The sequence below is a fragment of the Polyergus mexicanus genome, unplaced genomic scaffold (genome assembly GCF_030449975.1).
Source record: "Polyergus mexicanus isolate NDT 795.1 unplaced genomic scaffold, iyPolMexi1.0 SCAF_22, whole genome shotgun sequence".
In the NCBI taxonomy this organism is placed as follows: Eukaryota; Metazoa; Arthropoda; class Insecta; order Hymenoptera; family Formicidae; genus Polyergus; species Polyergus mexicanus.
Window position 1 is genome coordinate 4,822,930 of NW_027223342.1, and position 21,662 is coordinate 4,844,591.

Consider the following 21,662-nt stretch of genomic DNA (forward strand, 5'->3'; position numbering starts at 1 on the left):
TGTGTAACGTTATAATACGCAACCGTCTTCATCCTTACGACGATCTTAACAATATGTGTTATGGCTGATCAAGAAGTTATTATTATTGAAGATGAGGATGTCATTCTCGAAGATGACAACTTGATGGAAATTGAGATTTTGTCGGACGATTCATCAGACGAAGACCGCATACTTTCTGAGGATTCCGATTACAATAGTGATTGCAGTAGTGTTATTACGGACATAAATCAACGTACTTTAAACCGAGTTGAAATAAATAGTTTAGGTGCGGTAAAAATATGCGGTATATACTTTTATTATAAAAGTGAAGACAACAAAAAATTTTGCACATGCTGTTTTATGCGTATTTCAGATTTATTTTCGAATATTCGTGTTGTGCGAGAGCATAAAAGTGCAATTTATGAACTAATCCTGGGATCGTTTTGCAGAGAATGTGGAAAACCGCTGTACCAGATAACACACACACACACACTCATTGTAATATACACACAATTATGAAATAAACTTATTATTATTATAATTGTAATTAAAGTATCAATTATTGTAAAATTAAATTATTTACATTTATTTCAATCTCTAATATAAAGTATACAAAATATCTCTTTTAAGTAACATCCAGTAAGGTTTCTGAAAATATTTGCAGAAAAAAATTATAACATCAATGTATTGAAGTAAATATCGATATAAGAATATCTTTGAAATGAGAGGCAATTATATATATATATATATTATTTTTTCATTTTATAAATTACTTAAAAAAAAACAAAGTTAAATTTTTTCCATATGTTTGGCAAATGCATCATGTATAAATTACATAATAATTAAAATTTCATATTTTTAAGTTTTAACATTATTTTTGATTTATATGTGATTTATGTATACAATTTATGTATACAACTAAATACACTATTATGTAATTTATATATATGGTACAACTTTTATTATCAAATTATTTCAGATAAAACTTTATGAAGTGCATCATTTTTTTCTTCTCAATCCAACGCAATCTTTTCGTTTTTTCATAAGGTGATGCTAAAAAAAATATATGAGCACTTTCCAACAAGACACAATTTCACACAATGGATCATTTCATTCTTACTGAATATCAGCAAAGATAAAATGATCGCCTTTGTCAACTATGTCTCATGTTGGAAAACTTCCAATGTATACGTATAAAAATAAATATAAACAAAAATTTTTTAAATTTAAAAATATATTGTATAAGATTTATTCAACATTATATTACAATTTATTAATCAAATTAATTTATTAATATATTTACTAATCAAATTAATGTCGAATAAAAAAAAACGAAAACTCTTATATTGAAATTTTATATAATAAATATTATTTTTATAAAATATGTTGGATGCATTAGTAAAGTATTTTTGGAATTTTTAATCATATAAATTAAATTTTATTTTAAATGAAAATGGATGCAAAATACTGTAAAATACCAGTCTTTTTAGTATTTTCTTATTTTTCTTGTGTTATAGGTTTTTCTGTATTAGTTAAACTTATATCTCAAATAATTTGATAATAAATAGTAGTACACATAAATTATATACAAATAAATAATAGTGTTAAAAAACTTGAAAATATAAAATTTAAATTTTTATATAATTTATAAATCCCATTTACTATTCATTGCTGTTATTAATAATATTTTCTGAATCGCTATTCTGTTTAATTTCGCTATTCGATAGAGATCCATTACTAGAGTCCTCTATGTCTCCCTGCACCGCTTCTAAATATTGTGAGATTTTAAGTATATCCCGAACTGCAAGTGGTTGTTTGTAGTGCTCTCGATGTACTTTATCTGAATGCCCCATAAATGTGGCGAAATCCGAAATATCAATCATTGAGATTCATTTGTATACAATGTATTACAATATGTTTCCTCAATATTGTACCTCGCAAACTAGTTGAATGCATTGCGTAACATTTTTCTGAGAACCTGTGCATTAGAGCAGTGCTCGGATTTAGTTGCACATTTCGGCCCGATTCCGTGGTTCACGCCTATTGCCCCCCACTCACCGCTCGTACGTTAGCGACGAGTCGCTAGATATGCGTAACTAAGGACCGCGACGCTTTGTCTCAGGAGCGTCCGTATATAAGAATGCCCAAATATAATAATATGACAATACTTCTCTATAATTAAAAGTTTTTCTTCAATATTTTATATCAATGAAATATAAAATATTGAAGAAAACTTTTAGAATTTTGATAATTTTCGCGGTGCATTTAAAAAAATATTATCTTATTTATTATATTTGGGCATTCTTACATTTGAACGCTCCTGAGACAAAGCGTCGCGCTCCTTAGTTACGCGTATCTGACGTCTCGTCGCTAACGCACGAGCGGTGAGTGGGGGAGCAATAGGCGTGAGCCACGGAATCGGGCCGAAATGTGCAACTAAATCCGAGCACTGCATTAGAGCACAAGCTCTAAGATATCTATATCTATTTTTAGTAAAACTAGGCAATCCAAAAACGTACGGATTATTTTTTGGTACTTTAGCGTTTTCTCGAAACTTTAAAATAAATGTAATACATTGAAGTAAATTATTTAAGAGTAAAACAGATACATAATGTTCCAATTTCTCTCTTATGAAATCGAACTTATATTATATTATTACATACATTATTACAATCGAATATAATATCGAACGTATCTTTCTGCGATTTTTTGTTTTCTTCTGATAAAAAGTTATAACTGTTACTATATTTATATTTTTATTTACTTTCTTATAATTTTGAAAATCTTCAATAAGTATTCATTCAATTTCTCCTAATCATCGTCTATTAAATACATGCGCTGAAGTTAGTGTCACCTCTGTTAATGAAATCCAATAATCATAAGAAAAAGATTGTTTTAAGGCATTGTAAGCTTCGGTTCCCTTTTTCTTCAAAAGTTTAAATAATTTTAGGATATCTTCCAATGATGGGAGAGATACCTTGTGTCTCTTATGAATCGATTGTGTTTCTATGACAGTTTTATTTACACTTGTTCCTATATCTACAACCACTAACTTCAAGAAATCTTTAGCTAATTTTTTTTCTATGTATTTTCTTTTGTTATATATTCCGTGATGAGGATAATTCTTATATGTTTGATTAGAGTCGATAAATTAGCTGCTACTGCGGGGGCTCTATACATTTTTTCTTCGTTATATCCCGCAACTATATTAATCGCAGAGATACAATCATTATACATTCTAGGTTGATAGAGCGATTTGAAATCTTCATATATTCAATAAGTATCCGTTCAATTTCTCCTGATTGTCGTTTATTAAATACATGTACTGAAATTAGTGTCATTTCTGCTAATAAAATGCAATAATCATAACAAAAAAATTGTTCTTTGACTTATTATTTTTTTATAATCTTGAACACTTTTATGATCTTCTTGAATTTTATCTGTATGATGGTCATTTTATCTCTATGGGATAAAGTTTTAAATACTGTATGGTCGGTATTCATATAGTCCGTTTTTATATTTAAAATAATTTTAAGATTCTATTTAATCAATCAAATGGCCAAATACCACCATATAATTAGTTGAATAGGATCTTAAGATGATTTTAAATATAAGAATGGACTATGTGTGTGAATATAGTCTTATATTTTGTTTTTTATTTTAATTATATTAAATAAATGCGTTTTCATTAAATATGACAATAAATTTATACAATATAGTCAGTTTCTTTAACATTTTAAAAATCACCACTGTATTGCGTGTCGTCAAATCATACAGTGTCGTGAAAATATCCTTTCTACCATTACGATTAATTTGACGACAGTCGTCAAAGTATATGATTGAACGGTAAAAACTTTGACGACGGTCGTCAAAACAGCCAGAAGTCGTCGAAAAAGCCAATGCTTGCGAAAAATCGTCGTCAAAGTACACGATTGACATACATATAAGTATATATATATATATATATATATATCAGGGTTGGGAAGTAACGCGTTACTTGTAACGCCGTTACCGTTACAGTTACTTTTTTTCGGTAACTGTAACGGTAATGGCGTTACAAATTTGTAACGGAAAAAGTAACTTTGTTACATTTTTCGGTAACGAGTAACGAATTTAACAGTTACTTTTATCGTTACTTTTTTCAAATTTTTTGATTTATTTAAGATATTATTCTTGCTATTGTGCGTGATAAAATTTTTATCTTAACCGTAAAGCCGTAAGCAAATCGACCAATTAGCATTCTTATTATGTTGTAAAAATGCTTGAATGTGATTGATCAACTTATAGCTCTTGCAGACCAGTGCGATGACGCGACGCGCGATATCCAATGAGAGCTTTATCTTTTCGGAAAAGCAGAGTTCTCATTTACTACCAGTTCTAAGTACCTTGCAACGAAAATTAGAAAATCTCAATAAATCTGACCTTATAGATTGCCATTCATTAGTTAAAGCTATTCATCAAGGTTTAAATAAAAGGTAACTTATTAATTTGATTAATACATATGTTATTTAATTTTAAATAAGGATTTAATCGAAAAATATTATTTTATTTTAAACTATTGATTCAAAAGTATTAATTTCAATAAAACAAACAATGTCGCTTAATTTACTATATTTGATTTTAGATTTCTTACAATATTTGAAACAAAAGAATTAATAATAGCAGCATGTTTACATCCAAAATTTAAGTTAAACTGGTTAATCGGAGAAAAAAGAAAACGTGCTGAAAATTACTTGGAGGATTTATTGGGAATCCGATCAACTGAAAATTCTTCAAAAGCTGGAAAATCTGACGATCACGATGATTTTTTCATTTTTGAGCAAAAAACGGTGCAAAATGAATCGGAACAAGAAGAATTGCAACGGTTTTTAAAATCAAATAATTGTAATATAGAAATGTTAAACGACTATCCAAAACTTAAAAAACTTTTTATTAAATATAATACAGCTCTACCAAGCAGTGCATCTGTAGAAAGAATGTTTAGCATCGGTGGCTCTGTATTAACACCACAAAGAGGGCATTTAAATGATGATACTATGGAGCAACAAATTTTATTAAAAATTAATAAAGAATTTCGATAAAATTTAATCATTTATTTTGTAATAAACCTTGAATGAAATCTTGCTTATAATTTTTTAAAAGTTTTTCTTATGCAAAATAATTTATTAGTTCGTATTGTAAAAAAGTAACGGAAATTGTAATGGCTCGTTACTTTTTAGTAACTGTAACGGTAACGAATTACTTTTTAAAATTAGTAACGAGTAACGGTAACGAGTTATTTTTTAGAAAAAATAACGGTAACGGTAACGAGTTACTTTTATAAAGTAACTTTCCCAACCCTGATATATATATTGTGACGTGACGTTTTTGGGACGTCCGTCACAAGGGCCGAATGGCCCGATCAGGAGCGGTTTTTCGGGGGCTTGCGTCTTCCTAATTTAGGGAGAGAGCGGCCCGATGGTCAAATCAGCGGGATCTGACTTTCGGTTAGAAAAAATCGAAAATGTAAGCTCGAGAAAAGCCCGCGAATTGGTTGTCGGCACGAGGTCGAGCGACGGGATCCCATCCGGCGGAAGGAGAGGAAGAGAGAAGAGCGGGAGTCCAGGACACCAAGGACACAGGAGACATCAGGTCGTAATTGTTAACTATTAAAAGATACTTTTGGTGGCTAGTAAACACCGCTGCCGGTAATGTATATTTCTTACGGCAGGAAAGGAGAGCGGAGGGCCGGAATAATCCGGCCAAAGGGGAGGCCACTCCACCCGCACGAAGCGAGGGAGTTCCAAGGACGGGGCGACGAGCGGACTCTCAATCCGGAACCTATTCCATCAAATAGGGAAGAGAGCCGATCGGGCGCAGCCGTAAGCCCGCACCTTTAAGCCGAACAAGAAAATCTTGGAAACTCCGGGGCGATGAACCCACCAACACGGCCGTGATGACAACAAGGATCGCGAGGACCGCAGGACGGCCCTGCGTAATGCGAAAGCGCCACAAGTGGCGCGATAGCGATTTATCGCGCCGGCGTGTCTCCTGCAGGACTCTCGCTCGGCACTGTTCGGCGAGCCGTTAGGAAGGACGCAGGTCGCCCAGAGCGTACGAGCGAGAACGAGATCGCTAAGGAAAAGCCGAGATATTCCTGCCGGTGGGACGAGCGTCGTCGACCCGAGTTTGCTGCCGATTTATTGTAGGTAATTAATTCGGATGAGTCGCGCCTTTAATAGTTGTCGAGCCACGCGTTTTGGTGGATTAATTTGGTGAATAGTTGGTAGATTAGGTTGCACGGCCGACGGGCACATGTCGCTCATCTGAATTATGTAAAATAGGCTCTCTCTATTCATTTCGCCACAGTCATTAATGTTAGTCTCGCGTTTGTGATAATTGTATGTTGCGTATTATCGGGACTTTTGCGTTCACGCGATCGATATTCCGACTCGCGCAAAGTATTGCGCCGCGCGACTCGTGCACCACAGTCGTTATCGATAGTTTCCGTATTGTTTCTGTGTATTGTTAGCGCGTGTTTTGTGACTATTGTAAGAAATTGGAGTCAGGAGGAAGCAAAATCCTAAAAATTCGTATAAGAAATCTATCGGGTGTCTTTGAGCCCGCTGTTAGTTTCCGCGAGTCATTCGAGTTAGAGATTTGGCATTTCAACGTAAAGGTCACCGTCATTGTTATTGAGACGTATATCGGCTTACCACGAGCCGGACCAACGGACCGATTTGAGTCGTGCAATCTAGTATTTTCTATTATATCGAAGCGGATTCACGAGCGTGCGTAAAGTAGTTACCGGCGTATTCGAGAGATTTCTTTGGCTGTCGCGGCCTAATTAAGTCTCGTACGGCGGAAATCCTTGCGGCCGAAAAGTCGAGTTAAAGCGCGTAAGACGCCCGGTAATTTGATACTGTTGCGCACGGTCGTGCCGATCTCCGCGGAAATAATATCTTATTCGCCTGTAAAATAATTACTGTCATCCAAGGCTATTATTTATACGAATTGCTCTATACTCTTGTTTCTTTCGTTTTAATATATTATTGTTATCTCTATTATAATGCATCGAATGCTCATTTTGGCTCCCGTGTTCTTGACTCTCAAGAATTCTCCCGTCTCCCCCGAACCCCCCCCCCTCCCTCTACCATTTCGGGTATACTGAATAGCCGCGGAATTTTGCCGTCGCGTTAATTATCGGTCGCGCGATTATCTTTTGGTATTGCGTTTATCGTGAATGGTGCGGCCTGCCGTACCTGGCGCCCAACTTGGTTTATTTTGCGATTCCGGGAATTTTTGTGGATCGCGAGATCGATATTCGAAATACGCGCCGAAGGTGTACCGTGGGCATCGGAGAACCGCCCGCCGAATAAATAATTATTAATTAAATCATTTTAAAAGAAGTTTACGGTTACAATATATATATATATATATATATATATATATATATATATATTAAGGCTCGTGATTGTAACCGATTAGTCGGTTAATTGAAAATCGGTTAAACGGTTGTAACCGAAAGAAACATTTAATATTTGACTAAACGGTTAATCGGTTAATACGGTTTCGTTTAACCGATTAATCGCTGAAACTAATTAATTACACAGGACCACAGAATAAAAAAAGTATTTTGTTCTGGAAACAAGACCAACTGTTTCCTATTTAACCGGAATAATCGATTAAATGATTAATCAATTTAAAGATTAATCGAATAATAGTAATCACTCTAACCGATTAACCGATTTTAACCAGTAAATTCGTTTTTAATCGGTTAAACGGTTAATTGAATTAATTGGTTTTCACGTGCCCTTATATATATATATATATACATAAGTAGGATAATTAGGTTGGTTTCAAGCTCATTTAGTTCCATGACTGCGAGAGAGAAGTCCGTGAGAGAGAAAAGGACAGAGATATGCCTAGAAAGAGATAGATTGACGACCGTGGGGGGTTGAGGGGGCGGGGGGGAGAACAGGGGAAGTACGTAGGGCGAGGCGGGAAGCGCGGCCGGGGGAAAAGCGGGGCGAGAGGAAAGGGGGGGCGCGTGACGTCACGGAGGAACGGGTACGAGTCGACGAGATCACCCGGGAGATGGCGCCCGGGTGATCTCGATCGGGGGTCGCGATTCTTCCCCGACTCGACCTTGACGCGACTCGTTCTTTAGGGAAGCGCGCCGCTCATAGCGCGCGATCCGCTATCGCGATTCTTTGGAGGGCGCGCGCGGCTTCTAGCGCGCGATCCGTGATCGGACGCCGAGTATCCGGCGTCGAGGGGAACGGAGGATCGTCGGAGGGCGGTCGAATGGAGAGAGGAGCATTTTTTATCGCTTTCCTCTTTTCGCGGCGCGCGTTAGCTGCGATATGAGCGCGCTTATCGCTCGAGCGAGACGGCGGATCGTCAAAAGGTCGTGGAATAAAGAGACATCGTCGTTCTAGCGAGAAAGGAGGAGCGTTTTTATTGTTTCCTTTTACGATATTTTTAATATATTAATAATACAATACTTTATATATTAATAACGCGATAATACGAGTACGCGGATAAGTGTATCACGATTCCCCGGAGAGAAGAGCTTGCAGCTCGCAATCGATCAGATCGTTGCGGTCGAAGTTATCGCTCTCGCGTGTCATCGTGGGAATAAGCGTCGTATCGCGAGCGCCTGCCGCGATGTCGAGGAAACGAGTCAGCTTGTTATCCACGTGCGCGGTTAAACCGCTTAAAGATGCAACGATACTGTTGACGCAAAGTTCCAGATTTAATATAGTTACGACGGTGCTCTTCGATACGGCTAGACGAATCTTGGGCGTTTCAAGACGGAGTATTCGGAGATTGTTGAGTATGCCGAATCGTATCGTCAACTGTCTGATGTATATCGGCGCCGGAAGGCGCGTCTCGTCGCGCGCGTCGGAACGAAGATGCGACAGAAGCGCGGATCGTAGATCGAGCAGTTTCTTCCACGTATCCGGCGTTAGCAAGATCTCCTTGCCGTGGCAATCTCCGAGGACGATTTCCACGAAAGAAGGTCGGCTGGCGTTAACGCTGACCTCGAGATGTTTGTACGCGGTTTTGGTCAATGGATAGCGTCTTCCTAAGATTCTGAGCGGTCGCGTGATCGAGACGTCCGCATCGCGTCTCGGCGTTCGATCAGCCGATGTCGATCTTCTCGCGCGAAAGTGCGTGTTTCCGTACGAGTACATTGACGACGTTGTTAAATTGCTGGGGACTCGTCTACCGCAGCGCGAGGCTTTCCACAGTTCGCTGACCGGTGACGCGATATCCGAGAGCGATTACACGCGCGCGATAAGAGTCTGAGAGCTGTTTCGCGTCGAGACGTTGGGCGACTATAGCGATTTGTATTTAAAGACCGACGTTCTTCTATTGGCCGATGTCTTCTAAAATTTTCGCGACACGTGTATGAGGAGTTACAATTTAAATCCCGCGTACTATTATACGTTACCTGAATACACGTGGGACGCTATGTTAAAGTATACAGGTATTCGATTCAAGTTATTAATCGATATTAATATGGTGATGTTCCTGGAACGCGGAATATGCGGTGGGCTAAGTCAATGTTCCAATAGATACGCGCGCTAATAACAAGTATTTACAGTCGTACGATCCCTCGAAACCATCGTCTTATCTTATGTATTTCGATATAAATAATTTGTACGGATGGGTGATGTGTCAATCGTTGTCTTATAAAAATTTTTAATGGATCGATCACGTTACGAGCATTGACTTAATGTCCGTGACACCAAACTTGCCTATCAGTTATATCTTAGAAGTCGACCTTGCGTATCCGCCCGATCTTCATGATTCTCACGCTGACTTGCCGTTTTGCCGAATGTGCGATAAGCCTCCTGGAAAACGAGAGAAGAAACTTCTCGCCACGCTGTACGATAAGAACCGTTATGTGATATATTATCGCAATTTGCAGCAATGCGTTCGACATGAATTACGCGTTACGAGAATACACAGAATAATGCGATTCGCGCAATCTCCATGGCTGTGAAGATATATCGAACTGAATACGCGATTACGAATAAATGCGAAAAACGAGTTCAAGAAAAATCTATACAAATTGATGAATAACGCCGTGTTCGGCAAGACTATGGAGAACGTGTGCAATCACTCGGACGTCCGACTCGCGATTCGATGGAACGGGCGATACGGCATAGAGGCGATGATCGCGAAGCGGAACTTTCACAGCAAAAACGTCTTCGCGGAGGATCTTGTAGCCGTGGAATTGCGAAAGCTCGAGATTAAGTTTAATAAACTGATTTATGTTGGTATGCGCATTTTCGAGGTGTCTAAATCTCGCTTGTATGAATTTCACTAAGAATAAATGATACTAAGAATAAATGCTATTGTATCGAGATAAGTGTAGGATAATGTATACCGATACGAATAGTCTTATTTATCGCGTCGAGTGCGAAGATATGTACGAGGATATGAAGCGCGACATTGACAGATTTGACATGAGCGATTATCCGATTGACAACGCGTGCGGTATGCCTCTTGCTAATAAAAAGGATCTAGCGTGATGAAGGACGAGAACGCTGGCGCGATTATGACGGAATTTGTCGGGCTTAGAGCAAAAATGTACGCGCTGCGAGTCAACGGTAGAGATGATACGAAGAGAATCAAGGGTGTTAAGAGCGGCGTTGTCGCAAGAACAATAACATTCGACGATTACGCGTACTGTCTTCGATGAAGAATCGAGATGAGGTGCGAACAGTCCTGCGTAAGATCTAAGTTACACGAAGTGTATATGATATCGGAATCGAAGGTCGCGCTCAGTCCGCACGACGACAAGCGATACGTGATATCCGGAACTACGGATACTTTACCGTGGGAGCATTATAAAATACCGCTGTAAAGAGCGAGGAAAATATTGTATATCGAGAATGTAAGAAATATTATTCGCATTTAATACAGTTTATTTTAATAAACTATTCTGAAAACGCGATAAAAGAGCAAAGGCGGGATACGCAAAAGTTAAAAATTATAAAATTATAAAAATCGTGGAAATTTCCAGTCAGTCCTATTTGCAACAGATGTCAATCGTAATCTTGAATAATTTTCCACTCTCGTTCGAGATCTATTGCAAATAGAACTGACTGGAAATTTCCACAATTTCTTTATTATGCTCTTGGAAGCATTTTATATCGAACAATGTGAAAAAAGGTTAACGCGAGATACGACGTTCGCGTAGCGGTGCGACAAAATATTCATATATAGCGTGAAAAAGAATCCATATAAAGCGCAAAAGAGAGATCGCAGGATACGACGGCCGTGTAGCGACGCGAGAAAAAATTCGTATAGAGCGCGAGAGAGAACTCGTATGGAACACGAGAAGGATGATGTGAAAAGTCCGCGATAAAACGCACGTTTTTAACCCGAATTTTAGAACCTAGAAGTTTCTAGATTGAAGAAAACCCACATTTTCAAAACCAGATGTTTCCAAATCGAAAAAAATTATATATTTCTATTTGAAATATCTGGTTGAGAAAATATCGGTTAACATTCTACGAATTATCGCGAAGAGACGCGCGATTATTTTTACATTGTAGAAAAAAATTCATGGAAAACTCCGATCTGTCCTGATCGAGACAACTCTTGATGTGGATTCGACAAGCACTCTAGCTCAAGAGTTGGGAATAAATCGTGAGCGAGATAGAAAGTTATATGTTTTTTGTTATAATAACTTTCCATTCTAGCTCAAGATTTATTCGCAAATCGTGAGCTGAAGTAGGTTGCCGGATGCGCATCAAGAGTCGTTTCGATCAGGATAGATCGGAGCTTTCACGATCTTTTTATTATGCTCTCGGAAATATTTTATATGGAGCAACGTGAAAAAAGGTTAACGCGAGATACAATGTTCGCGTAGCAGCGCAACAAAGAATTTATATAAAGCGTTAAAAGAGTCTTATTTGAGTTTTATTTGATATATATAATTTTATTTAATAAGAATACATTTTTATTATAATATATTTTTATTATAATACATTTGTATTATAATACATTTTTATCATAATACAGCCGTTTTATTTATCCAAGAATTGTGCGACTCGTCCATTCCTAGTCATTTCACGTAAACCTCGTTACCCTTTCGACGCAACACTCCACAAGATACACATCGGGATCGCCGACGCGCAGTAACTCGTGCTCGTAGAATCCTCCGGCGATCGGTTCGCCGCGCGAATCTTTCAGCAGATACGTTTAGTCCGTTGTATTTTGATTATTCGAAAAATCTCGGTGGTCCAGTTGGATGTGAAACCTTTCTCGAAGATCGTTTTAAACTTGCTAACGCGTACCGGATCGTCTACTTTAAATCTCGCCGGAGCCGCGATTTTTATATTACTGTACACCGTATTTAAAAGTTTATTAGCGATCGTTGGAGTTACGTCGATGGGTCTCATACCTATAGTGCAATGTTTTCGCGTATTGTATTCCTCGACTAGTCGAGATAACTCGTCGATCCACTTGTACGTTCCGCTCAGTGTGAAATATTTCCACATAGAATTTTTGAGCGTGCGATTGAATCGTTCGACGATCGACGCTTTCATCACCGAGTACGTCGAGTAATGATTCACACCGCGCTTTTCCGTGAACTTTCGCACTTCGACATTGTAGAATTCCTTTTCTTTATCAGTTTGCAAAGTTTTCGGACACCGTTTAGAATCTCGCATTATCTTGGATAACGCTCGAGTAACCTCGTTCGCGCTCTTGCTTTTAAGCGGTACGGCCCACGCGTATTTGTTTAACGCATCGATAACGGTGAGTACCAGGTATATAAATATGAAACCGGAATTTGCCCATAGATGGCCCTAGCTGTCAATGTAGTTACCGTCAAACTGGGTCGTTGGCGCCATTTTCTTGTTTTGACATCTGATAAAGATTTTCAACTCACAACAATACAAGTTTCATACAACAGCATAGTTTTTAATAGCGTTGAACATATCGAATCTTGTGCCTGGAAACTGCGATTTGCGGATAGCATTGATTTTCTGTTACCGTTTGAAGAAAACTGCTGCAGAATCGCATCGAATGCTTGTCGAAGCTTACGGTGAGCATGCTCTTGGTAAATCACAGTGCTTTGAGTGGTTTAAAAAATTCAAAAGTGGCGATTTTGACGTGAGAAACGAAGAACGTGGAAGACCACCGAAAAAGTTTGAAGACAGCGAATTGCTGCTAAAACCTGGCGAAACCGTTAATACTGAACGCTACCGACAACAAATGATCGATTTGAATCAAGCTTTGCGTGAAAAACGACCAGAATATCAAAAAAGGCAACACAAAGTGATTTTGCTTCATGATAATGCACCATCACACACAGCAAAACCGGTCAAGGAAACGATTGAGGCGTTTAGTTGGGAAATACTTTCGCATGCGGCTTACTCACCAGACTTGGCTCCATCCGATTACTACTTATTTGCATCGATGGGACACGCACTTGCTGAGCAGCACTTCACTTCTTACGAAAATGGCTCGATGAATGGTTTGCCTCAAAGGAGCAACAGTTTTTTGGCGTGGCATCCACAAATTGTCAGAGAGATGGGAAAAATGTATAGCTAGTAATGGGTAATACTTCGAATAAAATATTTTTTATCATTTTCATACAATAAACGTGTATTTTCTATACAAAAATTCCGGTTTCATATTTATATACCTGGTATATATGTAACGGGGTTACTTTAGGCGAGCGCGCGGATGAACTCGGTCAGGATCAGGGCTCGTGAAAAGGTGAGACACACGAAAAACTTGGAGTTAGAAGGTATCGTCTTTATTTGCCTCTTTCGGCAATGGTCGATTTACAATACGTTTCGCGCGGCGGATTATGCGACGCGTAGCTGTGATTCGCGTTCGTTATTCGATGCGCAATGTTCGATATATCGAACCGCTTAAGATACTCGTACGGCAAGCTGTGTTTATTGCGACGGCACGCGAAACGCGCAAGGAATCGGGCGCGGTCGTTCGGCGTGTGTGCGGCAAGGCCGTGTTTATTTTGACAGCGCGCGAGACGCGCAAGAAACAGGGCGCGGTCGATCGGCGCGTGTACGGCAAGGCCGGGTTTATTTTGACGGTGCGCAAAATACAATGGAGTAGTATGCGACAGGTATTTCGGCGCGGTGATTATCTTCACAAGTATCGTAAAAACGTGGTGGATCGTTGTCGCGTGGTTATTCGCGTATTCCCAGTTGTAGGGGGAATGCGATCGAAGATCGAGTACCCTCGATCGGGCGGAGAACTCTCCGTCCCTGCTTGCATCCGCGGAGTCGAGAAAGCTCGACGGGGCAGCGAACTCGCAAACCCATGGTCCGCCTGGCTGGAGCGGTCGGATAGTAAACCGTACTCCAGGAGAACGGCGAACACTCCGCTCTCGTCGAGTTGGTCGGATTTACGTGAGGATTTCGGAGACTGCACGGAAATCGAGAATGCTCGGCGGAGGCTGCGAACACGTCAACCTCACGTTCCGTCGTTGCTGCGAAATTAGGATCGGGTCTGGTATCATATCTCGGAGCGTACTACTCGAGCGGATTCAGGTACCGGTCTGGTGCTGAGATGCCGAAATGCTGCCTTTTTATCCCCGAGCGTCTAGCGGTAATTGCGTCGTTTGCCCCCGGGTGGGGATAACGACGCGTTGTTTTCGGCGGGTAATTATTACGGTAAACGCGTCGCTTCCCCTGGGCGAATCGACGCGGCGTTTCGGCGAGAGACGCTCGGGATCTTCCGGCAGCATTCGGCTGTGCTCGGTTTTCGGCGTAACGGCGGCCGTATAACGGCCGTACGATTGTTTACCGCAACGGCGGTACTTTGTGTCTTAAAAAAGGGCGCTAGGCGCCTCTGCCACTGCCCGGCTGGTGTTCGCCGGGCGGCAGTCTTCCGGCTGGCTATTTGCCGGGTAACGATGGGGGGTGCATCGTTACATATTAGTTGTGACCTTTATTGAGTCTCGCGTAAGGACGCATCTCGACCACATCCGTCTGCCACAGGTCGTCGTACTCGCGCACCGCGACGCGACGACGCGGAAAGCTTCTTCTCGCTGGCGCGTGCAACTCCTCGACTAATGTTCGTTTTTCGGCGCTCATAATTCTCTCTTCTTTCTATTCATCAATTCCGTCATTTTTTCCCGATAGTTCATTTGTGTTTCTCTTTAATTGCGATGTTGAATTTTCCAATTCCAGTATTTTCGCCGCAACATTCGTCGCGATGTTCTCCGCGACACGCGATTTTTTGGTCAGTTCCTGTATTATTTTACCCTGATTAAACTGTATTTTACGATCGCTCTCGTTTCTCGTTAATGTTTCGGCCGCGTTGAGCGATATCGTTTTTTTTGCGGCATCGAGATGTTCGCTTAAAGAGTTGATTCGTTTATCCAAAGCATCGATTCGTTTACCTAGAGCATTAGTACTCGCTTCTGTTCTCGAAACGGAATTTTCCACGGCGTCTATTCGTTTACTCAGAGCGTCGTCGCGCGCTTTGATCCTGGAAACAAAACTCTCCGCGACGTCTATTCGTTTACCCAGAGCGTTATCGAGCTGGGCGAGTCTCGTGAACAGTAAGATGATACCCTGCCCCGCCTCGTCCGCGTCTTTTCTCAATTCTCGACGTAGCTTTTGCTCATCGCGTCGGCGTCCTCCTCAGGTTGAGCCAGGCGTTTTATCTTGCGCTCTCTCGCGTTGTACTCGATGGAAGAGCTTATACACAGCGCGTTATCGCGCACGTAATTTCGCAGAGACTCGATAACCGGACGTAGTCTTCCGGTTCTCGCATCGTAGCCGCGGTTTTTTAGAGGTGTGCCGAATTTGCTCACGGACATCGCGAATTCCGCGTACGACTGCGGTAATCGACGCGACGGTTCGATTTATATGATCACTCCCGTCTCGCAAAGCTCCTCGATTATCGATAGAATCTCGTTTTTGTGAGCGTTGTTACCGGCTCGATGCGAAGCATCTAGTAACTGCTGACGATCCACTAACTCGTTCGGATCATACCAATAAATGTAATCGATTTTATCATTTGTGACTCGCATGGTTGACGGTACGCGACCCCCGCCCGTTTTTTTCGCACCGCTACCGTGAATAAGCGGAGCGATAATGGATTTGTATTTGTATTCCTTATTTCCTAAAACAGATTTTCTAGCATCATGGTCACGTCTATGAACATTCGTTATTAACAATATATTCTTGTATGTTAATTTATTCTTTTCCGTGTACATGAGACTATCAGGATTTTTCATTAAGATCAATTCGTACAAACCAGGAGTACCGATGTATTTAATTTTATCTATGAATATAGAATCATCCGAATCTATGTCGAATCGTTTATTACCAAGCATCGCGCCTTTCGCGCCGATGTATACTCCGTAAACGTAATCCATCTCATTTGGCGCTTTCCCGCCGAGGAGAGCTCCCATGTATTTTCGCCCCAACGATTCTAGTCGATCGCGTGACATTTTACATCCTTGAGAAATTTGCGAAGTTTGCTTAACAGGCATTTCGAATGTCGAAGGCGATTCGAGATTCTCGGTTTCGAACGCTTCCTTATCGGTTTCATCCCGCGCGAATGGATTTCTCTCGGTGGAATACTCGCTTAATGGAGTAAAGACAGCGTCCAATCGTCGTCGCGCTCGTATTTGTTTCACCTTGGGTTTTTTCCAAGCGGGAGTCAGCGCTTCCTCTTTCCATTTGTAACGATGCATCCTTCCACCGTTACTCGGCCGTCGATCCGCCGAAAGTCCGCTGCCCGACAAACACCGGTCGGGCATAATACGGAGGCGCCGAGCGCTCATTTTTTAAAGCATTAGAAACGCGCCGATTTGTAACCGCTGTTTAAACGCGCGTTTATCCGGAACCGTAGCGCGCGGCGGTTCACCGTTAAACAATATGCCTTAAACATTAAGGCATATTACGCACGCGCACCCGCCGAAAAGCGGTATAAATAGGGCACGTTTTGACGAGTGGCCTTCACTTGGACACAGTACAATTGGACACGGTGCAAATGGACACGTTACAAATGGACACGAGATTGTGCACACGGTTCAATTGGACACAGTGCATTTGGACACAGTAATTTTGGATACAGTAGCTTCTGGACACGTAAGAAAATACGCATCGTTTACTTGGACACCGCTCACTTGGACACTGTTCATTTGGACACCGTTCGTTTGGACACAGAAAGACGCGCACCGTTCATTTGGACACCGTTCGTTTGGACATCGTTATTTGCCCACCGTTCGTTTGGACACCGTTCATTTGCCCACCGTTCGTTTGGACACCGTTCATTTGCCCACTGTTCGTTTGGACACCGTTCATTTGCCCACCGTTCGTTTGGACACCGTTCATTTGCCCACCGTTCGTTTGGACACCGTTCATTTGTACACAGAAACATGCGCACTGTTTGTTTGAATATGTAACAGATGGAGAGAAATAAAAATCATTTTGGGAAAATATAATCAGTATTCTTATAACACTTTATACTGGTAAATCTATGTAAAATATGAAATCGTGAAAAGGAGATACATTTGAAGGTTATAATATCTGTCAAAATAAAATATATTCATACTTATATATCTCTGATACTGATGTCATTAATTTTACATTGCTTTTAGCACTTTGTTTAGCCTTTCGCATATTTGGATGTCATGCATGGATACAGTGGGTTCCGCCCCCCCCCCTGCGGGGGGGCTCCACTTCCGGAAGATATAACCTAACCCAAACCTATTTCTTATTTAAAACAAAAATTTGGTGTGGATTACGTCGTATAACTTAAATCAAATTTTGGTATCCAAACGAACGGTGGGCAAATGAACGGTGTCCAAACGAACAGTGGGCAAATGAACGGTGTCCAAACGAACGATGGGCAAATGAACGGTGTCCAAACGAACAGTGGGCAAATAACGGTGTCCAAACGAACGGTGTCCAAATGAATGGTGCGCATCTTTCTGTGTCCAAACGAACGGTGTCCAAATGAACAGTGTCCAAGTAAGCGGTGTCCAAGTAAACAATGCGTATTTTCTTATGTGTTCAAAAGCTACTGTATCCAAAATTACTGTGTCCAAATGCACTGTGTTCAATTGAACCGTGTGCAAAATCTCGTGTCCATTTGTAACGTGTCCATTTGCACCGTGTCCAATTATACTGTGTCCAAGTGCACCACTCCCCGTTTTGACAGCTCGAGACCAGATCTTCCGCAACCGCCAGAGTCTGTAAGACGCCTGGAAATCCCGAACAATCCTGACACGCTCAAAGAGAGAGAAAACGGGGTTGGTAGTACTCAACCTCCGTCGAGAGTTCTCGACACTTCGAATAACTCCGTCCACTTGCGTGCAACGGCGATCATCCAGTGGTAGGGAGTTCCCTGCCATTGACGGGTGTTCCCGTCGGCCGTTGCACTCTTGAATTCCACGGGAAAGACCATCCCAGACGAAACAATAACGCGCTATCCGCGAACCGGCAATAATTTCGCGACCGCCATTTCCACGATCAGACTTGCCATTAATACGGCGCGCTAAGTCCCGCTTAGGGGGAGGATCTATATCCTACCGCGACACCGATCGACGTACACGAATCGATACAGGCGCGTTTAAGGACCGCCCACCGGCCCGACCGAAATTACCGCCCGATAACGGGCGGCCTCTGCCGAAATCACGATCCGCGAGCGTAATCGATATTATATCGAACCGCCGAAATCGCGCTCCACGCCGCGCATACGTGCATTGATTCGGATGCACCGCACCCGACACGACCATACCGCTATCCGATTCCGCATCTTACATCCACTCGTTTGCATTATTGTAACACACCGATCGTCATTCGCATTACATTTATACTATCGCTATTCTGCTAATTTATAGTATACATTCGCGCAGGCACTCACTCGCCTCTCGTCTCACACGCACACAACTACACACGCTCACACACACACACACACACACCGTTTATACACATATACTCACGTTGTACACACACACATTTATACGCAATAAATTACATTCTACCTCACACTACTTTCGTTCGTCTCTCGATACCCTTTCACGAGCCCCGGATCTCGACCGAGTTATCCGCAACTGCCTCGCGAAAGCGGCTTATTACACATTTTTCCTCAATACTCGTTGTCGCGGGCGAGGTGTCCATCGCGTCTCGCTTTATCATTTCACGTTTAATCTCGTCTCGCTCGATCCCATCTCGCTCAGCGTGTTCGACGATTTGTCGCAGCGATTCGACGATCGGTTTGAAATGGCTTTCCATCGCGAACTCGTTCTCTATTTTGCCGATCTTTAACGCTCTGTGTTTTTTACGAATCGACGCGCAAGTCTTAGCGATCTCTTTCGCTGTCTTTTCTCGTTCGCTGATATCAATCGTAGCCATCGCGATTAACGAATTGATTCTTTTCGCTCGTGAAAAAGATCGATCGATGCGTTCGACGTATTCGCGACGACTGATCGCTCTACGGTACAACGAAATCATTAAACCCTCTTCTATATGTGCCGACGCAAAGCGCGCTATCTTTGTCGATTACTAAGAAACCATATTTATACCGCCTACACGCGCGACATAGAGCGCGAAAATTCTCATACGGCATATCTGTGTTCACGTGATCGTTGCACGCGTGACGCAAATTAGTGCCGTCCTGTTTAAAGAGAATCAACAGATTCGCGTTATCTCGAATCAAATGCTTTGGTATTTTAGCGTACGTGCAACACAGATAGAAGCAATCGATGTTCGAGTGTCAACCCATAGCGAAGTACTCCCTGATAGTATCCCTGTAGCCGCGCCTTCGATTTACACGTCCACATTAACAGAATTTATTTGTTTCGCCGATCGGAGAGATAGGACGTAATTGATTTGTCCGGGTTTAGTTTGTTGAACAGTATTTATTCCTTTCGACACCAACTCCCGGACCGTCTTAGGTAATCGCACGCGACAGCAAGATATAACCGGACACGCGAATTATCGTTTTAACTAAAACTATATGAGCGTTAGACTTTCGGTGTGCTCCCGGTGAAGGCTTGCGACGAAGTGTCTTAACGAAAAACCTTCTCTGCGATCCACATACAATAGTCCTGGTTGATACGGGTACTACAAAAAAGGAGGAATTTCGATCGTTCGATTCCGAGAGCCAATCGGCTATCGACAACGAGGTGTTTGTCAGAATCGAACGATACGAAGAAACCGCAAAAACGGAATGAAAACAAGGCTTCGCACGTAACGTCTCGCTTTAGAGCGTTCGAGAAACAAAATTAATAATATAATTTATAAAACGCTTACTTTCTTGAACAATCCCGTTTGCCGCATACTCGTCGAACACGAATATCGAATTTGGAAGCGCTTCGCTGGGTGAGATAACGTCAGAGTTATTAGAAAATGTGTAATAACCTATATCTTCCATCGGTGTTAATAAATTCTCTAAATATTGATATTTAGGCTGCTTCAAGACTTCGAGTAAACGTAAACGTTCTCAAAGCGTACGCCATGTGGGCACCCCAACAAACTTATCAGCGTATTCATTTTACCGCAACTACAGGGGCCACAAATGACGCAGCGAATAGCGCTCGGTAATAAACGATCGTGTCTGCGCGCTTCTTCCGACGATCGCGTCCTATCGTCGAGGTTTGTTACCTTTATCGCGATCGGCTGCCGCACGAAGCGCATTCCTCTTGCCGCGCGCGTGCGCGGTACACTCGCGCGAGGCAGGGCGAGACCTTTTTATTTATATACGAATAGATCGCCACCGATCGCGCAGTAGCGAATCGCGCGCGGTGAATTGAGATATTTATCCTACTAGTAGACGGTGACGATATTCTCGATTTCACCACTGATCAGTTGCGGTTTATCCCAAAGGTACTCTTGCTAAAGCACTTCGGTCGCTATGTAGAACGATTGTGGGAAAAACTACCCGAACATATAAGAGTGGATCTGGAGGTGCGGTGCTACCCTCGATGCCTAGAGCATTATAATCGCCCTTGGCAACGAACGTACATTGACGGCTCAGCGCCGTTTGTTAAAGATTGCGGCGAATGCAATTCGCGAAGCGGCGATACGGTGTAATCGGTGATATTAGCGGAGCTGGCTTATTGATTGATTGATTGATTGATTGATATTCTTTATTGTTCCCATATGGGGTTACAAATCTTCCTCCATATCTACATCTTACTTTATACACTTATATTTTATACACTTATATTTAACACTTTGTACACACGCACACACACGCTTCCTATCCCTCTTTTCGCTCTTGTCCCTCAACTTGTGTACTTTACTTATTCTTATCCTATCCTACTTACATCCTAACTCCGCGAACTTAACTTAACTTAGTCTAACTCCTCCCTCTCTCTCTCTCTCTCTCTTTCTCTCTCCCTTCCTCCCTTTCTCTCGTTTCCTCTATCTCCCTCATCCATTCTTCTTCCTCTCCTTCTCCTCCTAGTATCCTCTCCTTTGCCTCCTGCCAACTAGTCCCCTCTTTTTTTTCCCTTTTCACGCACCTTTCCCATATATGTTCCCACGTCTCCTTCTCCTTACCGCACATCCTACGACTTTTCTTTTCCTCCCCCTCCCAATATAATCCTTCCCTCATTTCGTTCCCCAATCTGAATCACATAACCCTACTCCACTTTTTCTCCGTCCATCCTTTCTTCAAACACTCTGGAATTCCCTCTCCCTTTATTTTCCTATACCCTTTATTATATTTCGACTCAC

At 41.6% G+C, this 21,662-nt stretch overlaps 1 pseudogene; it reads right to left on the reverse strand.

Moving 5' to 3' along the window:
* Positions 1-1,640: 1,640 nt before the first annotated feature.
* Positions 1,641-21,662, reverse strand: part of LOC138942304 (uncharacterized) — a 65,074-nt pseudogene continuing 45,052 nt past the window's right edge.